Below are 21441 nucleotides of genomic sequence, written 5' to 3' on the forward strand. Positions count from 1 at the left end.
ATGGCGCAAACTAGACTGTAAAATACGAAGAAATTACCTACAAAAAATACAGTTTCTGTAGTCCGGAGAATATTTTTCACCTGCTTCAAACCTCTAAAAGAAAGGTAAGGTGTATCGTAAAACGTTCTAGCTATTTCCGCTAGAGTGAGGTATCTTATAAAACCTGAAGCAACACCTAAACCGGATATATATACTGTGAAGATGATTGAGCAAAACTGAATTTTCTTTTGTTCTTTGATATCTAACATCAACACTGATAGATCTGCAAAAAGATTGAGCATCTTTTCTATTATCCGTCGTTTTAGAACCAGTACCATCCTTAACAGAAATATCAAAGCGTAAGACAGAACATATGGGTAGAAATCGCGCAACTTATACAATATAAAATACGTATCTAGAGTTATAATAGCTAATTCATAAAATATCCAGAAAATCATAATACATTTTAAAATAAATATTTTTGCACTGCTCTTATAAACTTCATTACTACATGGAAGAACATAGATTCCACATAACTGAAGTAGCAAGATAGTTAAGTACATAGGATTTGGCGTTGTTTGAGTACAAGTTTTTGAAGGATACATAACAAAAACTATTTTTTAGATAGTGATAGATAGTAGAAATTTAGTGAAGTAAAATCACGTGAAAATGTTATTCAGTTTCTCTCAAATTAACATGATCTTCTAAGAAGTGAATCTTCAAAGAAACGTTTGTCTGCTATTAGATTTAATCGCATCCTTCGTACACTTCATACTAAGTAATCAATACTATTGGTAAATAATTTACTGCAGCGTAGCTGAGTTTGAATACTTCGGCTACGAGATATGATCCATATAACCCGAAGAAATAAGTAAAGCTGCATTGATTTCATTTGATTATTTACATAATTTTCTCTCTACTAATTTTCTAAACGATTAGATCAATGAGTGATAGTTTTATAACACCATAGACCACTCTAGAAAATGAAATTGTTTCTATTTTGTACATTCTGTTTGCATTCTTAGTGCAATCAAAGGAAACCGACTACTCCAGGAAAATACTGAACAACGGAAAACAACGTGATCAAAACTTGTATTGTTCATTAAAATATTGGCTGTCATTTCAAAATATCGTTTTTCAATAATCAGTCAAAACAACGTTCAAACAATCGTTTTCACTAATCAGTTTTTCTATCCCACTGAAAAGATGCACTAAACTTTATGAAAGTTTGAAATTTATATTTCAGATAAAATATGTTGGAGAAAGATAAATAAAATTCAGTTTGTTAAATTTTTATCATAAATTTCTAATATGAGGCAGTGAGAAACAGAGGGATGTAAGGACCAAAATTAAAAATTTGGAGATAACCAGTACAAATGATAGGAGAACCTCTCCTCTGCTTTGGGGGCAAGAGATAGTACTTGCAGCCGTATTGGATGCTGTGTAATATGGTTTAAGTTGCATTCAAAAAAAGTCTTTACTACGACCAATGGAAAAGATTAATGCCATTGATTGAATAATTTTATTATAATGCATAAACTATATTATCTATTTTAGAAAATATAACTTTTTCAAATGATTTTAATAGCTTCTATATTCAAACCCATTATTTTCTTAATGGTTGCTTTAGTATTTCTAAAGATTTCATTATGATTCAAATAATTACTAAATAAACCATTTTTATGAGTTTTCAAGCGATAAGAAAACTAATGTGTGAAAGAGTTTAAAAACATAACTTTTGTACTTCTAGCTTTAAAATATTTTTCAAATGATGACAATTTAGTTTTGGAGATTTATCAAAACATCTTCTGCATAGTAGGAAAATTAACAGCTAGAATGAAATGCGCTGCTAACTAATTTTTGACCAATATTACTTAAAGCATCTCAACCAATTTGATAGAATGAGGTTGTTTCCATCACTCAAAAGTACTTTTAGGCACTGAAGTTGATAGAATGAGCAAAAAAAACATGGAGCGAGGTAAAACTGTTATTTTCAAAACGTTTAATTTTTTATTATTTTTCTAAATAACAAATTTTTCAAATAAGACGTGGTTTTTATGACGTCACAAGTGATGTACTTTGGCGCTCTATTCCACTGGCGCGCTGAATGCTTACTCTTGCAGTCTACCGCGTTTCCAGGTCATGATGATTCAGAAGCGAACTCAATATTGCGCTCTACGCTTGCTATCAACCATATCGTTGCCAGTACATGTGAGTAAAGAAGCGAATTAAATATTGCGCTAATAGCATCAGTGAATGACAGTTCACCACTTGTGATATCATGTGCAGAAGCGTAAAAAATGGAATTGAATCTGCGCACCGATTAAAATGATTGTTAAAAAATATGAAAGTTCGTCAAATTATTTTTAAAACTGTCAAATCCTATGTTTTTAAGCATGTTCTTTCAGGAAAGAGTACTTTTAAAATTTTTGAAACGACCCCATTGTTGACAAAATGTCGTTTTTGTAAGTTTTTAATTGCGTAAGTGTGAATGTTTCTATACTTCTGAAAGTCTCTAAAAAAAAGTTGTCTTTCCATAATTTATTTACTATCATGGGTATGACTTGAGCTGTAAAAGTCACTAAAATTTCGATGTGTTGATCAAACTATTGTCCTGAATGCGGAAATGAAATTTGAAAGGTTTTCTGCATTAGCGCTCTTTCCAAATTTACATCTATTGTATGTGTGAAATCTAAACTATTTTCATGGGTGTCTAAAAGAAGCTTTAAGAAGTTTTTGTCGTAAAGCTTTTTCCAAAATACATCTATTGCACGTATGTGGAATTTAAACTATTGTCATATATGTCGAAAGGAAACCGCTGTGTAAAAATTTCCGCTGTGAAACGTTTTCCAAATTTACATATAGGATACCACCATGCTTGAGACATCGCTCTCAGGTTAACTCAATTTTCTGAGCCTTTTAATGTGTTTAAACTTTTTTAACCAATTTTCGCTCATGGAACTACATCTCATCTAACGTTTGGCTGCTTCTGGATCCTCTGAGTTAGTTAATGATATTTTTATCTGCTCTATTTCGAAAAAAAGATCCGACCCCCAGAAACACACTAAAAAATCTGATCATACCTAGTGATAGGATGAGGAAAGGATGAGTAATAAATAAAATTCCCTTTTTTTCTTCAAAATGTGCAAAAGTTCTTTATGTTTAGAACTAAAGCTTTCTTAAATTCAAATGAACATCAAACTCTTGCTGACCTCGTGGTGGCTGTTCATAACCTTCCATTATTGCCTTATAAGTACCAACTGGCTCATAAAGTTCACTCTGATGACATGGTTGCACCGTATTCAGGGGCCACAGCAACATCAGTTTTACCCGCCTAAAAGGCTTATTATTTTAAATCCAAACTTATGAATGTCCTGTAACTGGACCCTTGTCTGTTACTGCTGTCATTACTGGGCCGAAGAAAGTTTTATTTCTCTTTTATATTCCTATGTTTTACGGCATAGTGTCAAGATTTTTCATTACACTTTTTTTTTTTTAATCCTCTTATTTCCTCTTTTCATTAACAGTCTCCTTACATAACTGTTTCAGTTCACTTATAAATTTCATTTGTTTTTCTCGTTTAAAATAGTGTAAAATCATCATTATTAACAAAAACTATACATATTGATTTCTGAAGGAAAACATTAAACATACTTTGAAGTTAAATAATATAGTGTGACGCTCATGCCCAATTCAATGTCAATATAAATGCGTGATGAAATTGGACAAGGGTCGCACTTATCGCGCCAAGTGGGGCAAGTGCGACCCTTAGAAGAAGGGCCTTAAAATAGATGTTTAAACTTCTGCGTGTGGTTTATTTGACAAAGTTTCTGCTTGAAAACTTTTAAAAAGGACCTGAAAATAAAACTTGAAAAATTTGATAAACGTACAAGATTTTTCAAAAAAGCACCATCCTTAAAAATAAGATCTTTGAAGAAGTGGGCGCGCACTTACTCAATTTCACCTTACACGGATTAAGTCATTGCTTGGTCACAAAACTAAATTATGAAAAAGCATGTGATACATCAAATCTACATAAATGATAACACAGGGGAACAGTCAGTTTGGTTGCACGGGTATTTGGAGCTGATTTCGTATGAATTTGATATCCCGAGTTCAAATATGACATCAGTTTTTGCACAGGAGCTCAAATTTCTAAGATATAACATTGAAATATACGTGAATGGGTTTCAGTTACATCCATGCATCAAATAAAAAACGACACAATTAATTTTTATTCCTATTGTATTATACAAATAAATCAGATCTCAATTACTAGTTAGCCCCAAAAAGACCAAAACTGTCGTCGACCATTATTTAAGAAAATGAAAGAAAACTAAGGTACCCTACTTCGTTTATTTTTTCGTGAACAAATGTGGGATGCGCCGCCTCCCAACAAGTATTTTGAATGAGTGGTTAAACACCTCAACTTTAGGCTTTTAGGCTTGCCAGATTTCTGAAATGTTCAACGGGGACACCGGAAGAGAACCCCCCCCCCCCCTTCAGTATCGTTGGTATTCAAAAGGGTTCACACCCGTGGATGGTTTTTAGAATGTTTTAGAAAGTAGTTCATTCTCAGCGCTATGAATTAATGGTAACTAAATTATGAACCGAAACCATGAATAATAATACATGATCCAAGCAGATAAATTTAAGCATTTTATTTCTTACATGTTAATGATTTCAAGATACTTACCATAAATTGGTACAACTTTGGGCAAGGGGGGAAACAATGGTTCACTATTGCCATAGTGATGATTTTGCTCTCTAGTGGCCTCTTTTTCGAACTTACGAGCTCCAAAAAAATTCACCAGGTATATGTAACTATTTAGGTAGTTAAAGACAATTTATCAGAAATTGCCATTGTTGTTATATACCTCAGATAATTTAGTCGTTCTTAGTGCGTGATTTGGCTCACTAGTGGAAGAGCCAAAAATATCCTTTAAGCAGACCACTTTATACTGTTTTCTAAGATCTGGTAAATCCAGATTTGTTTTACTATTTTGTCAGTTATGAGTTAAGCCGCTTGTTGACTTAAAATGTTTCATAGTTTCCACAAGCTCTCAATATTCGAAAATGGGAATGTTGGGGTACAACAATGGGCCACCTATTTTTCACGGTTTTTAGTAGCTTGGAGCTTCATTTTATTCTCTGTAGGGATGCTTTCGTCAACTTTTGTGTTACTTATTGCAAATAATGGCTAGAAAAGACAGAAGAAAGCTAAGGATCGCCCTATTGCCATTCATAGGAGTTTTTGCAGAAGGTGCTGACTGAAATCCGGACCAAAAATAAACTGAGATAATTTTTAAAAATTATTTATTTCGATGAGATTTGGAGTGTGAAATGTGATTTCAGTTTTCAAAATTTTTGTTGATCTCGTTTAAAAATTGTCAGACCTACGTATTTTTGAGAACTAAATATAGATACCTAGCCTTTAGTTGGTGAGATTTTTCTAGTTTTCAAATGTTTCTAAGTCAAAACATAAACAGATAATAAAGCATGTTACCTACAACTATGGACCACGGGAAAAAATTCCCCTTCCTCTCTTTCCAACTGAGATTTTTTTTAAACATTTCATTTGAAAGGCGAGATGTATAGCTACCATCGCTAAAGTGCTCAAACTTCTAAATCAAAGATGTACATGGAACTTTCATTGAAAACATCAAAAAGTGGCCCATAGTTGGACCATTTTACAGTAAGTAAGTAGAAACACTTTGAATAAAGAAAACTAATTGAACAAACAATATTTACTTGTACTTTTCATTGGCTAGAACTCTTTTGGTTTTTATATTGCTGTAAAAATCTTCACAAGCTAATTCAATATTAATTTTACATATTAATGTTACAAATAGCAAGTAATTATCCAAAATAATCCTTCATAGTTAATAATTTTTACACTTTTTTGGTCATCTATAATCAGATTTATCATTTTCCGGGACGTGAAGTAAACCGGTCGGGACACCGGAATTTCGTCTGAAAACCGGGACGTCTGGCAAGCCTACTCACCCCAGATACCACCACCCCTTGTTCTCCATTAATGGTTTTGTTTATAAGGTTTGAATGCAGTGAACCTCCAAAAAATGTTTATTTAGGGTCACCCACTATATTAATCGAGCCCTGAAAATATCATATACAAAGATCCAACTCGCCACACAATTACGCGATTATTCGTTGAAGAATTGTTACCACACTTGCAAAATATTTACTCCATGTAGTGAATTTTGCTGAACTAAACTGGACTGAAGACTGACAATAGGGCAAATATGCTGGAAGCAATCCTTGTTTAAGAAGCTTTGCTTTAGAAGTGCACAAAATGGACTTAAAATTGCATATTTTGAGTAAAAAAGCGGCACTTATCTGCTAGAGAAAAACTAATTTCATTTTTCAATTCAGAACGTAAAACATATCTAAAATCCGTTGGGCACAGAAGAAAAAAACATTTTTTTTATTCCCCTGTATAGTCATTAGTTCATTTGGAAGATGAAATATATCAGGAAAAGTGCCATCTTGACCACGAAAATTTTCAATTTTTTTTATATATTTTGAAAATAAAATGAATAGGGTATTTTAACTGCACATTAGTAACAGATTTTTTTTTTAATTAGAGGCAAGGTGAAGATGAACGTTTACTCCCCTTTTAAAGGACCTGTATTTTTGGACGCAGTTGAGGAGAAAATAATGTTTACAATAAAGTACACTTTAAGAAATTAAACTAATTTTTAAAACGTAAAATAGTTTGACAGGAAAGGCAGTGCACTTAAAAACTGATTTTTGTACAGCAAAAACCAACTCAACAAACTCATTACAGTAAGAAATAATTGTGAAAAACATTGGTAATGCACGCATCAGTTCACAGTTTTAATACGTTTTTAACTAATATCAATATGAAAAGACAAATAGCAATGAAATTACCATCTTAATAACGTATTTCTACATCCCACACTTTAAAGCAGCGTTTCCCAAAGTGTGTTCCGTGGAACCCTTGGGTTCCGCCGAAGTATAAGAAGGGTTCCGCCGCGAGTTAGCCGTTGCATAAATTTATTCTCCACCAGTTTCACGAAAAATGAAATAATCAATATTAAGGATTTAAAATATCGCTCCAGATTGAAGCAGTAGTTGTCACAGAGTTTTGCATCGCCATGCTAGCATAATCAAGTAAATGCCATCTAACTTGAGGAAAGTTCTTGATGAAGATTCAGAGAAATAGTTTATTCTGTTAAATCTCGTTTTCTCCAGTCAAGACTTATTAAGCAAGATTTATAAAGACATGGATAGAAAGCACAAATCACTACTTTTCCATATAAAATGTTCCTGCTATCCAAAACAAAAGTTTTTAAAAGTTGTATGAACTTTCAGATGAAATGAGGGTTTTTCAACTGAAGCAAAAGGCATCAATATTTTCAGCTGTTTTCAAGTTTTACATGAGGAACGCCGGCTGATAAATATTTTGTCGACATTTTTGGTGATCTGAACGAAGTGGCTATTTTAACTCAAAGGAAAACAGTAACCATATTTGCTGTGAGTGACAAAATAACAACGATAAAAAGAAAGCTATATTTCTGTGTTCCCTGCCTAAAAAAAACAACGTAGAATGTTTTTCTCTATTGAAAAGATTTTCTGTCACAAACAATCTCTATGAAGAAAACGGAGTGCAGCTCGTGATATTAGAAACCATTATTGTTCATCTGAGAAACATATGACACTGTCTATGCCCGAGTAACGAGTATGAATCATAATTGCGCTTCAGAGTTCATCTGCTTAAAACAAATTTTCTAATTCAGTTTCACTCAATAAATTTTAGTGTGATGTTGAAAATGAATACCGTTATTGGGTTACATAGCTGTACCTCAAAACTTCTTCAGCTCGTAACAACTTATCAATGCAAAACAAACTTTCCAGCCCATGCGTGCCCCCTCCCTCCCCCAAAAAAATTAGCTCTTGGATTCTGCTTCTGCTGTACGTACTCGACATTCCGATTTGTAGCTATTATCAGTTTTACAATGAATTAATTTCATTTTTCATGTTAATGCAATTTGTTGCAGGGACGGTTGCAGCAATTCCGTGTGAAAATCATGTTTTCATAAATAGGTCTTACTTCAGATTGAAGGTAGTATTTTTTAACCATACTGCCTCCAAATTTTTTAAAAGGTTGCTCTCGATGTATAGTTAAAAGATAAATTGCGGACACGGGCCGAGCTCAGTAAAGCACGGAGTTCGTCGCTAATGGGTCGCGGGTTCGATATTGACAACGATCGAAGATCCACTATAGTAAACGTACAATCAGTTGTCGTCGAAGTCTTCCAAAGTTCCATCCCTCTGAGGATTGTGGGCTGGTGTTGCTTCGCCTCTGGTCAAGATTTAAAAAAAAAAGGCGTCTTTAGGGTCCCTCAAAAATTGGTAAAATTGCTCCTGTTATAGGTACAGAGGACCCAGTGACAGAATTATGGGTTTGGGGCGGCCGGAAAAATGCATATATGCGGCCCTATATGACTATCACAGAAATATATATAACATTTCTCATGCGCCTTCTTGTATTCCCTTCAGGGCCCTTATGGTCATAGAGAACCTTTGCAATTTGCGACATGATAAATCCGCCATTACAGAGGACCCTGGAGTGTGCAGTGAAGTATGATGTGGGCACACAGAGAAACTTTCCTCTCTATTTCATATGAGCAATCGATACTTACGTATGATTGTATTTACCAAAATTCGGTTTTATGCGACATTTGAACTTTGCGATTTATATCAGTCAGGTTGTCGTAATTTTCTACCTTAGAGGAATTTCAAATTTATGTATTATCGCAACCAAGTTGAATAGATTAAGTGTCTCAGCCCCAGTTCTAATAATGCACATTTTACAGACACTGAATCATGAAAGAGAATATCAGTCATACTGGATTACAAAAGCGTTCAAAGTCCTTCCCATGAGCAATAGGTGCTAAAACCGAAAGCGAATCCGCAAATGTTTCAGTTGAGGTCCCCTTGTATTTCAGTTTTTGCTTGAATTCTTGTATTATATTCCGAGATAGAAGTTGACAGTATTCGAACTGAAAGTGCAACAATATGTAAATTACCTAGGTGGCGTAGTCGTATTTCTACGTATATAAGCATGAACTCTAGAGTTGGAAAGGTGCTCAATTGATTTAATGGTTTGTTGGTCAAATTGACGCCGGGTCAAAATGTATAAGTTTGATTTATTTATCAGCTCAGTGAGCATATTCTTATTTTTGAATGTAACATAAACCAATAAATGGTTTTTTAACTTAATGTCTCTTGCTTTGCTACTCTGTTATCTACCAATGGTTATGGGGCCATTGCAACGCAATAATAGTTATCTTCGAGCAGAGACAAAAGTAGTAGATTGACGAGAGTAAAAACATCTACTTGGAACTTTTTATTGCCGTTTTGTCAAAAAAGGAAAATGGCTGACTTCGCTGGAGACACGGAAGACATCCGGATAAAGGTTGAGAAATTCAACGGATGTGAATACAGACGTTGGGCAGCTAAAATGAGGGCGGCGCTTATGGGAGTTGGAAGCTGGCAAATTGTTACAGGAGATTCAGTGAAACCTGATGGAAAGGATCCGAAGGAAATGGAAAAGTTTCAGCGACTAGACGAGAAAGCGTATTCTCTGATCTACAGTTGTTTGGAAGAAAGATACCAAGAACTTATTGATGACACAGAAAGCTCACACGAAGCGTGGAAAGTTCTGAAGGACAATTTCGACATGCAGTCCCGTGCAAGATTGGTGAGAAATTTAGACGAATTTTTTCGTATTAAGTTTAATTCCGAAAATGAAAATATTGGAATGTTTATTAGGAGGGTTAAACAATCTGCTACTCGTTGTAATGAAAGTAATCATAAAATAGATGATTTATACATATGCTTTCAATTAATAAGAGACTTGCCTGATGAATTTAATGGAATTGTTCAGAAATTGTATACTGTAGATGATAAAGATTTTACTGTTGAAAAAATCTCCGAAGCTTTGCTGCTAGAAAATAGTAGGTTAAATTTAATCGATTATGACAAGGGTAAAAATGAAAATTCTGTTTTTGTAACAAAATATGAGAACCGTAAAAATAGCGCACAAAAGTTAACTTTTGAGAAAAATAATTTAAAACGAGATAATGTTTTAAAAATAGGCCCATGTCATGAATGTGGTCTTTATGGACATTTAAAGCGTAATTGTTTTAAATTTAAATCTAAAAACAAATCGAACAAAAGTCTGAAACCGAATTTTAAAGGTTGCATTACTGAATCTAACGTAAATCTGAGTGTAATATCAAATGATAACAAATGTTCAGATTCTGATTGTAATGTAGGATTTGTAAAAGACTTGAAAACAGGTTTTGTCCTGGATTCTGGAGCCACAAATCACTTCGTAAACGATAAAACTCATTTAAATGACTTTCGTGAAATTAAAGAACAAAATATGTCTGTTGCAACTAGAAATTCTCATGCGCCGATTAAAGGCGTTGGTACGTTAAAATTTCATGTGAAATGTGATGGGGAATTTGTAGAAGTTAATTTGAGAGACGTGTTATATGCTCCAGATCTGAGGCGAAATTTATTTTCAGGACTTATGCTAGATAAGTATGGTTATAAAACTGTTTGTGGAAATGGTAAAGCTACCGTTTATTCTGCGGATCGTAGCAAGTGGTTTGAATTTAAATTAGGGGATCATTTCTATGAAATTGAACCAATTTGGCAAGAAAATAGTCTGAGAAACCCTACAGCAAACATAACTTCTAGTGAGAAAATTGAACTTTGGCACAGACGTTTTGCACACTGTAATTATCATAAACTGAACCAGATCTCAAAGAGTGGGGCCGTGAGGGATTTACCAGAGATACCAATTTATAAGAGTATCTGTGATGTATGTCAGGAAGCAAAATCTAAACGTTCATCTTTTAAAAAATCAAACACAGTGAAGGCTCAAAAGGTGTTAGAAAGAGTTCACACTGATGTATGGGGAAAGTCGCCTGTTAAAACAGAAAATGGGTATGTGTACTATCTTTCGATAATTGATGAATATTCAGGTCGTGTGTGGATCTATCCTTTAAAAGCAAAATCAGAGGTGTTTTCTAAGTTTAAGTTATTTATTTCATTAGCGGAAAAACAATCTGACTGTAAATTAAAATGCGTTCGTAGTGATAACGGACTTGAATTCTGTCATATTGAATTTGGGAAATTTCTTGAAGAAAGAGGGATTAGACATGAAAGAACTGTTATCATGACGCCAGAAATGAATCCATTTGCCGAAAGCTTTAACGGTTACGCAATGGATGCAGTTCGGGCAATGTTAATCGAATCTAAGTTACCAAAGAAATTTTGGCTTGAAGCGCTTTTTCATTACGTTCATGTAAGAAATCGAATTCCTGTAGGAAAAAGAGTCAAAAGTCCTATTGAATTATGGTATGGAAATGTACCTTCAGTCAAACATTTTAGAGTATTTGGTAGTTTGGCTTACGCTCACATTCCTAAGCAAAAAAGGGATAAATTATCACCTAAGGGAAAACCGGGTGTTATGGTTGGTTATGCCGTAAACACAAGGGGATATCGAATTTATTTTCCTTCTAATGGTAAAGTTATCGAGACAATTCATGTTAACTTTGATGAGACTAAAATAGCAATGGACGCGATACTGGGCATAAAAAACTCTGTACCTTTAAAGAATGTTACTAATGTAAAAATAAAACTTAACGATTATGAATCGGATTGTTCAAGTGATAGTGAGAGTGAAAAAATTGAATTAAAACATTCACACTCAAAATTTAAGTCAGAAGATTTATCTAGTCGGGAACAAACTTCTGAAGAATCGGAAAGTGAAAGTACAGGTGATTCAGAAAATCAAAAAAATTCGAAATTGAAAAATCCAGTAAAGGGAAAGTGGATTCGTTTCGAACAGCCCAGAAAAGATAATTCGCGAATAGATGTGTTTTACAAACTTGAAAAAGATAATCATAAGTTCAATTGTATCAAAAATGTGAGGAAATTTTGTAAAACAAATAACATATTATTTGATAAAGAATTTTTTAATTTTAAGCCAACTGGAAATTTAGACGAAGTAGAGGTCAATTTAGTTTTTATTCCTAAAAATGTAATTGAAGCGAGAAACTGTCTAGAATCTTCAGATTGGGAACGTTCAATGCAGCATGAACTTGAAATTATGGAAAAACGTAAAGTTTACGACTTAGTACCACCACCAGATAAAAATGTAAAAATAATTGGTTGTAGGTGGGTGTACACTAAAAAGTTTAATTGTAAAGGTGAAACAAAGTCTTTCAAAAGTAGGTTGGTCGCACTTGGGTACTCACAGGGGTCTGAAACGTACGAAGAAGTATTCTCCCCAGTACTGGACATATCCCTTATACGTTTATTTTTCACAATATTTGTAGTAATTTTGAAATGGAAAGATGTCCAGCTAGATGTCAAAAGTGCGTACTTATATGCGGACTTAAAGCATGAAATTTATATGAAACAGCCCCCAGGCTTTGTAAATTCAAAACGATCAGATTGGGTTTGCAAACTTAATAAAGCTATTTATGGGTTGCATCAATCTGGAAGGGCATGGTTTCAAACATTTGATGCAGTTATACTTTCTTTTGGATTTGTTAAATTAAATTGGTGTAATTGTGTTTACATGCTGAAGAGTAAAAATATATTGTTACTTGTTTATGTAGACGATATAATTATATTTGGTGAATGCAAATCAAATATTATCAATGTTGTAAATGTATTGAAACAAAAATTTGATTTAAATTACTTAGGTAAAACTTCTAAATTGTTAGGAATTGAATTCGAGCGGAATGATAAGTTAATCTTACATCAAAGAAGTTATATTAAAATTTTAAAAGAACGATTTAGTTGGATTAATAGAAGTTTTGTAAGTTTACCTATGGTAAAGGAATTTTTGTCGAAGGATCATCAGAATTTGGATGAACAAGTTGCATTAAATTTGCCTTATCGTAATTTGTTAGGGTGTTTGGCTTTTTTAGCGACTCGCACAAGGCCGGACATAATGTATGCTGTGAATGTACTTTCTCAATATCAACAGAATCCTTTAATGGATCATTGGAAAAGTTTAGTTAAGTTATTTAATTATGTCTTAGACACAGAATCGTTAGGATTAGATTTGGCTAGAGCTAGAAAATTTCGTTTAAGTTGTCATTCTGACGCAGCACATGCACAATGTTTAAATGATAGAAAATCAATCAGTGGTAACATAATATTTTTGGATAATGTACCAGTTAATTGGCGAACTGCTAAACAAAAATGTGTGGCTACTAGCTCGATGGAGTCGGAATACATTGCTCTAGTAGAAGCAGCTAAAGAAGTATTGTGGTTTACGAGAATTTGCAGGGAACTTTCGAATTTGAACATTCAATTTGATGAATCGCTTTTATTTTGTGATAATACTGCTGCGATTGATTTTGCAAACTCTCCAATAGAAAACAAACGAACTCGTCATATTGACATTAAGTATCATTTCTTTAGAGATTTATTAAAGGAAAAATATTTTCAGTTGAAATTTGTATCAACAGATAAAAATTGTGCAGATTATTTTACGAAGCCGTTTACAAATCAAAGGCGTAAAAAATTCTTGACCATGTTGTATGGTGAACAGTTGTAATTTGTGTTATGTTCTGTTATTTATTTTTTTAGTTTTCAGTCCGATGGGGCCGAATGACAGTATTCGAACTGAAAGTGCAACAATATGTAAATTACCTAGGTGGCGTAGTCGTATTTCTACGTATATAAGCATGAACTCTAGAGTTGGAAAGGTGCTCAATTGATTTAATGGTTTGTTGGTCAAATTGACGCCGGGTCAAAATGTATAAGTTTGATTTATTTATCAGCTCAGTGAGCATATTCTTATTTTTGAATGTAACATAAACCAATAAATGGTTTTTTAACTTAATGTCTCTTGCTTTGCTACTCTGTTATCTACCAGAAGTACTAATGCTTGACGAGAAAATCATTCTGTTGTGTCACCCCCTTTGAAATGATTGGTGGCAAAAATTTATCCGCACCTCTCCCATTCAGGTTCATATGCGTATCACTTTTTATGCATCCTTGTGTTTGTGTGTGCTTGACAGACAGCAGTCACGCTAAAAATGGAAATCGTTCGATTGGGTTAACCTCTGAAGAGATTAGTGCAAAAACTAATCAACACCTGCTCACAAAGAGATGCACATGTATACCAAGTTTCTTTCAATTTCATGTTTTACGTTTTGAGCTAGATCGCCCTCAAGAAATCGGTCAAATACATGCTAAACACAAACAGACGGACTGATCGTTTCTGAAAATGGCTAATAGTCCAGTCATTATAGTAAGTTCACCTCGGAATTCGAGATACCCACCTGTAAATCTGTAAATACTTGTATATTGACACCCTAAAAGTTGCCTCAAAACCTACATATGGTAGGGTGTACGCAACTATTAAATTTCAAGGTCAAAGGTCACAAAAAAAAATTTGCGCTTTTTTTGTAAATATCTCATTTCCTATGGGTTTTTTGCTATTTGTATTTATTATCTATATTGTAGAATAAAAAATTCTCTACAAATTTTGTTTAAAAATATTTTCATACGGTGAACCGTTTTCGAGATAGAGGGCGGAGAGCGCGCGGTCACAGGATCACTTCAGGTCAACCGGTGCCTCCGGTCGAAAACGCGCCATATATAGTTGATGAACTATCGATAAACCAATGATTATAAATATTTGTCAACTTTTATTAACTATTATATTATATTTTATCATTTTTTTTTCGTAACCTATCCACTTTTTATTCAGTATTAATTTACTTAACAGCACTTTCCTGCCCATGTAATTGCAGAATTATTAATGAAAATATAGGAATAATATTTGAATTTTAACCTAATTAATACTAATAACTTCTTACATGATGAAAAAAAACAAATAAATTACGAATTAATCTTTTTATTAAAAAATATCATTCAATACATTTATTTTTATTAAAAGTAAAAAAATGAAATTAAAGAGTACAAAAACTACAATTTATAATTTTAATCATCTTCTTCCTCTTCATCGTCGTCTTCCGGCTGCTGGTAAATTTCAAACTGGTCTGCATTATCGTCTTCAACGACATTTGTCTCAAGTTCTTCCATGATTTCGGGGTCGACGGTTCCATCTTCGTCAATGTCACCCTGATATGGTAGAGCATTGAGACAAGCTTGCCCATTACATTGGCCACAAGCTAAAGAGCATTTCAAATCCGCTTTCCTGCATCCGTATCGCGAACCACAACCACTCTTGCAGTTGCAGAAAATTGTATTTAGCAAATCTTCTGGAGCAGGTGGTAAAATTGTCATGATAGGCTCCAGAAAATCATTTCGCATTGCCCAACCCCAGACCTGGGGTTCCAAATTATGCCCTAACCAATTTTGAACTTGATAATATACACGTTTGAAATGCTGATGAGCATGTAAATGGGAATATAATTATATTATGATTTAAGATTTTCCCTTAATTATTTTTTCAATTTTAGGAAACGGTTATCAGTATTATTGAATATAATAGATTTAATGCATGAAGAAAATGATAAAATATAATATAATCTATATATATATATATATATAAATACATATATATATATAAAAATGAATGTTTGTCTGTATGTCATCCATGAACTCAAAAACTACCCGGCAGATTTGGCTGAAACTTTCACCGTTTGTTATTTTTGGTACTGGGAATGTTTATAGACCAGTTCGAAAAAAATCCGATCGATAGTTCCTTTTTTATTCCAATTTAAGTCACAATCCATTGGATAAATACGAATAAAATTATCGGCTGCAGAAATTAATTCGCGTGAAAGATCTCATTGATAAGAAGTTAGCTGTTGCCATTTTTCTTGAGTTTGAACAAATAAATTCTTTCTTTATTGTTTTATAGCTTTTCATGCAACGGGGGGATTTAGAACTTTTTCTATTTGATATTTTTAGCGATTGATTGATCTTGCAAGCTGCGTGAGTACAAAATTTGAGTATAGTCACGGCTTCACTTGATACCTGGACCGATTATTATGAAAATTGCTATATATATGTATTTTTCCACGGAGAAGGTGCATAATATGCTCATTGAAGTCACTCGCCACCAGGTGGCACTGCAGAGTAACAACTTCTGCCCCGTTCAACCGATTGTCATGAAAATCAGTATAATGATGTTTTGTTTTTTTGTTTTGGCGTAGCAACGCGCGTCGGGTACAGCTAGTAGTTAATAAAAATTGACAAATATTTATAATCTTTGATTTATCGATAGATCATCAACGAGGCGTGTTTATATCTATATCCGAGGCGATCATATATGGCGCGTTTTCGACCGGAGGCACCGGTTGACCTGAAGTGATCCTGTGACCGCGCGCTCTCCGCCCTCTATCTCGAAAACGGTTCACCGTATAAAAAACTTTTTGAAACAAAGTTTGTAGAGAATTTCGTATACTACAATATTGATAAAAAATACAAATAGCAAAAAAACCCATAGGAAATGAGATATTTACAAAAAAAAAAACGCAAAAAAAGATTTTTGTGACTTTTGACCTTGAAATTTAATAGTTGCGTACACCCTACCATATGTAGGTTTTGAGACAACTTTTAGGGTGTCAATATACAAGTATTTACAGACTTACAGCTGGGTATCTCGAATTCCAAGATTCTTACCTAATTTTAGCTTAAATGACTGGACTATAAGGTAGGTTCTGATAGACATCGGTAAACGATATATTCAACCGTTTTCTCATTCCTAATGTAACCGAATGTAAAATCGACTTTATTCAAATTAGATTAACTTCTCAACTCTTTCGGCACGTGTAAAGTTTCAGTTTTAAGTTGGCATCCATTGATGCCCAATCATATGCACTCTAGGCAAGTATAAATAGTGAGCGATTCCAATATCGTTCTCTCTCGGCATTATTCATTCCACGCCGAGCGTCCGACTTCGTCGGACGTATCTTTCTCCTCTGCGATGCCAAAATTTCCACCGAGGAAGATTGCGCAACGCGCCGGGGATAACAGCGTAGAGGCCCTTTTGTCAGGGTCGGCGGAGGTAACTCCGTCATCGAAACTGTCCCCCAGGCGTCGGCCGCAAATCAACCTCTTTCCCCGGCTAAATCGACCATCTCTACGACCTCCTCTAGGAGCGACTCTTCCGGACGTAGGCTTTTTCCGGCCTCAACTACTATTGACGACGTGTTCACTAAATATGAATACGACTTCGACCATGTTAGAAAAACCATCAAGCATGCTGTGGACGCCCCAACGCTGGTTGGAACTCTCGACTACCTCATGACAATAGCTAAGGAAATAGAGGGTGTCCCACCTCCTGACTGGACTTCCGTGGAGCGACCCCCTCACGAGCAGATCCGTCATCTTATCAAGCACACCAAGATCAAGCTGAGGTCCCTCAACGGTGAAATCAAGGAGGATATGGACATCTCTACGGACTGCGATTCAATCTCCTCGGTCCAAGCTAACATCCCCACCAGCAACAAGTTCTCTCCCCTCACCCCGAAGGAAATAGTTATGACGAATGCTGATCCTAGTACGGCAGAGGCGACTCCAGCAAAAACAACTTCAAGAAAGCGTACGCCTCCCCCCATCACGGTCTCCGAAGTGTCCGATCAGGTCTCTATGCTAAAAGAACTCTCCGACATTTGTGCCGGCACAGTTCAAGGAAAAATCTCAGGAGAAGATCTGCAAATCTTCCTGTCCATGGAAGAGAACCTTGAACAAGTGGAATACTACCTGAAGGAACACAAGTTCAATTTTCACTCCCGACTGATGCCCAAGCAGCGTCCTCTCAAAGTAGTCATCCGCGGGCTGCCGTTGACGTTCCACACGGCTGATCTCACCCAGGAGCTAAAAGACCGCAGCTTCGACCCAATCCACGGGCGTCGTTGGCACGGGGGACAGGGGGGACACGTCCCCCTCAATATTTTGAACTCGTCAAAAGTCCTCCTCAATATTTGAGAATAATAAATGCGCATATAAAAAAAATCCGGTTTTACTCATTTGTGACAAAAAAAAAAGATTTTGGACCAAAATAGAGCTGTTGATCTACCACGAAAACGAATAGAAAATGACACCACTTGTCCAGCAAAAACTGCCTTATCTATAACATTTGAGGAACTATCTGAAAGTCACTTGATTCCCCACACTGTTCGCTGCCCATTTACTTTCTTGCCTTTTTTGTCCTCTACTTCTTCTTTATCTTATTTCCTGTATCTTATTACTCCTCACCTCCTACTAACAAAACTCATTAAAACGACGATCCACCCCATTCAAATCCCCCCACCATCTTTCTGACCACTCGGACGGGGGTGATAAATGTTTAGTTGGGGTTCGCTTCGTGTTTCCTTCCCTTGATCATACAGTCTTACAAGGAGAGGTTACGGTCTCGGAAATTCAGATCGGGATGAGATTAGGCAGATTAGTAGTATCCCTTAAGGGTACTCTCAGGGTAAAGTAATAAAGCGCACTAGCCATAAAATTCCGAGAAAACAGCCTTTAAAGATTTACGCGCAACTTATTAACTAGTAGAGATTGTGCGTAAACAAGCGCCCGGCGGTCATGTGGGCAGCGCGCTGGGCTTCCATGCTGTCGATCCGGGTTCAAATATACTGCGAGTGTTTTTTTTTTTTTTTTTTTTGTTCATTTATAAAGTAACTGTTACAGCTTTGTACAATTTGAATTGAAGATAATGCGAAATTTTTAAACACGTAAAGCACTTTAATAGAGAAAATGGAGATAAATTAAATCGATACAAATTAAAATTTGAATTACAACGGTTATAAAATTACTGTGGAGCTTAATTTATAGATGATTTTTAACAATATAGTTGTTATTTATATACATACACCAGAATGATATTTATCATAAAAACATGGAAAACAAAAATTGTTTTGATATCTCGCACAATTTATAAAGGAAGATTGCTTACAGGATCAACTTTTTTGTGAAAGAGTCGTTGGAAAACATACTTCATTTACATTTAGGAAAATTTCTCTTTTGTCAGAATGTTTAGAAGTATACCAGGTATATCGAATCATTTTATCAAAAATTGGCGATGACAGTTGATGGACAATTGATTGTATTTTTATGCAGTCTTCACGGGCATTTATTTCTCTATTATTTTCAACGAGAAACGCGCAATTATGTATATTTTTTATTAAATTCTTTACCTGTCTATAAAAATAGACGTCGCAAGGTTGAACAAGTGGAGTACATTTTGGTGGAATCCCTTTAACTGAAAAGTTGGAGATTTTTCATCATCCTGGAAAATTTGGTCGTATAGTTCAGGTTTTGTTTGTCCTCCCGAAGAGTCGATAATCAATAGAAATTCTTCCTTTCCCACATAAAACTTCAAGCAAACGGTTTAAAAATTCGATGTATAGTCTTGTTGTTACCTTTCCTGATTTCGAAGATGTTATTATGACATTTTTATATTTTTGTTAGTATTTATCAATTGTTTTTTGAATTCGGGGGCAAAAAATACCAGTTGCTTTTTGTAAAAAAACAAATACAAAGAGCAGAACTTTTCCAGACAGGGTAAAAGAATATTGAGCGGTATATGAATGCATTACTTTATTCATGTCGTGCCTTTTGACGAAAATAGTTTTACTTCCCTTTCGAGCCAAAGTCCTGTTGTACGCCGACTGATACTGACATCCTGGAAAAAGGAATTGGGAATTAAAATATTTTGTCAAAAGCAGGCGCGGATCTAGAGAGAGGGTTGTGGGAGGGGGGGGGGTCATGATCCATCTTTTAAATGACCAAATATAGAATAAAATTGCATTTTTGGGACATATTTTGAAAAAAAAATTGCCCATTTCGCACAAAAATTACCCTTTTACCCCTCCCTTTCCGAAAATGACCTCCTCCTAAACCAGAAGCTGGATCCGCCCTTGGTCTGAAGATCGTAAAATAAGTTTTTAATTACTTACCAGTTTGGTCAGCATTGATAACATAATCGTTTTTTAAATTCGGTATCAACTTTAACGTCTGGATTACAAAAGTGTCTGCAGAAGCCAAAGTTTCTTCGATCGTCGCAATTTCTCTTTTTGAAACAAATTTTGTGACTTTTCGCTGACGAATGGCATGCTTCCTTTTGAAATTTTTTTACCCAACTGTCAGATGTTTTAAATTCAAAATCTGTAAACTGTCGTGCTGCTGCTAAAGCCCACTGTTGCAAGTTCCGAGTAGTAACTTGTTGATAATTCTCTCGAGCTTCTAGAAAATGATCATATGTCCAAGAATTCGGAACTCCAGCGCTCGAATACGCTACCTTGCGGTGATTTACAAAACTGCAAATGAAGGGTTCCACGTCAGGGGCGGCTCTAGCAGTTTTGCCGCCCCGGACAATTTTCCAAAGTGCCGCCCCTCTCCACGGTAAAAAAAATCAAACATTACAATTTTTGCATTACAAATATAGTCCCTTCTTTTTGGTAATTCCTCTTTTTTTTTAAATATAAAACATTCTTTCAAAAAAAACGATAAGCCCCCACCCCCACCCCCTAAAATGGTCATGCTTGAAAGCAGTTTCGCGTTGTCTTCACGTATTCATCAATTCATCAATCCTAAGTACGACCATGGCTTTCCTGCACTTGGGCTGTGCCACCAGAAAATATTTATAGGGGGGGGGTACGCTTAAAAAATACCCGTATCTGCTAGAGGGGTCTGGGGGTTCTCCCTCGGAGATTTTTTTGAAATTATAGTCTTAAGAACGCAGTTTTAGACGCTCTGTGGCGGTTTAGACGGTGGAAAGTTTCAGGGGGTCTTTTGAGGGGGGAATTTTAAGAAACTGAAGTCTTAAAAACACGATTATAGGCGAAATGTGTTGACTTCAGAGTAAGGGTTGGGTCTTCGATGATTTTTTTTTTTTTTTTTTAAATAGACTTGAGATGACGTAAACTTTTCACCCCAATTTTTTGACACTGAAGTTCCAAAAGGCAGTTACCGACAAACTTTCATGATTACAGGAAAGGGCTCTTTGAATCTCCCCAAGAAACATTCCAAAAGAGAAGTAATAAAAAGCGATGTTTTTAAGCCATTTTCAAGGACTGGGGTGAGGGTTAAAAGGTCTCATCTTAATTTTTTGAAATTATAGTTTTTTCATTTTCAGATTGCATACGGGAGCATCGTCTCAATGTATTAAAAGAGGACTTCGCGCTAAGCACCTCAACAAAGCGTCGTTTTTAGACGATTTGTATGATATTAAAAGCAGGGTGAAACGAGATTTGAAGAGCACTTTAATGATTTTAACTGAGGGAGGAGGCTTCCGAAGCGTAGAATTTTAAGTATTTTCTTATTTTTTGATTGTCTAGTAAAAGTAAAAAGAAAAAAAAGGAGAGGTGGGGGTAAAACAAATATGAAGTGTAGTGTGGGGTGTGATTAACTAAGTAATAATCTGTAACTATAGAAACATTTAATTTTAAGTTTCTTTTG

This window comes from Uloborus diversus, chromosome 4, assembly GCF_026930045.1.
Source record: "Uloborus diversus isolate 005 chromosome 4, Udiv.v.3.1, whole genome shotgun sequence".
NCBI classification, from domain to species: Eukaryota; Metazoa; Arthropoda; class Arachnida; order Araneae; family Uloboridae; genus Uloborus; species Uloborus diversus.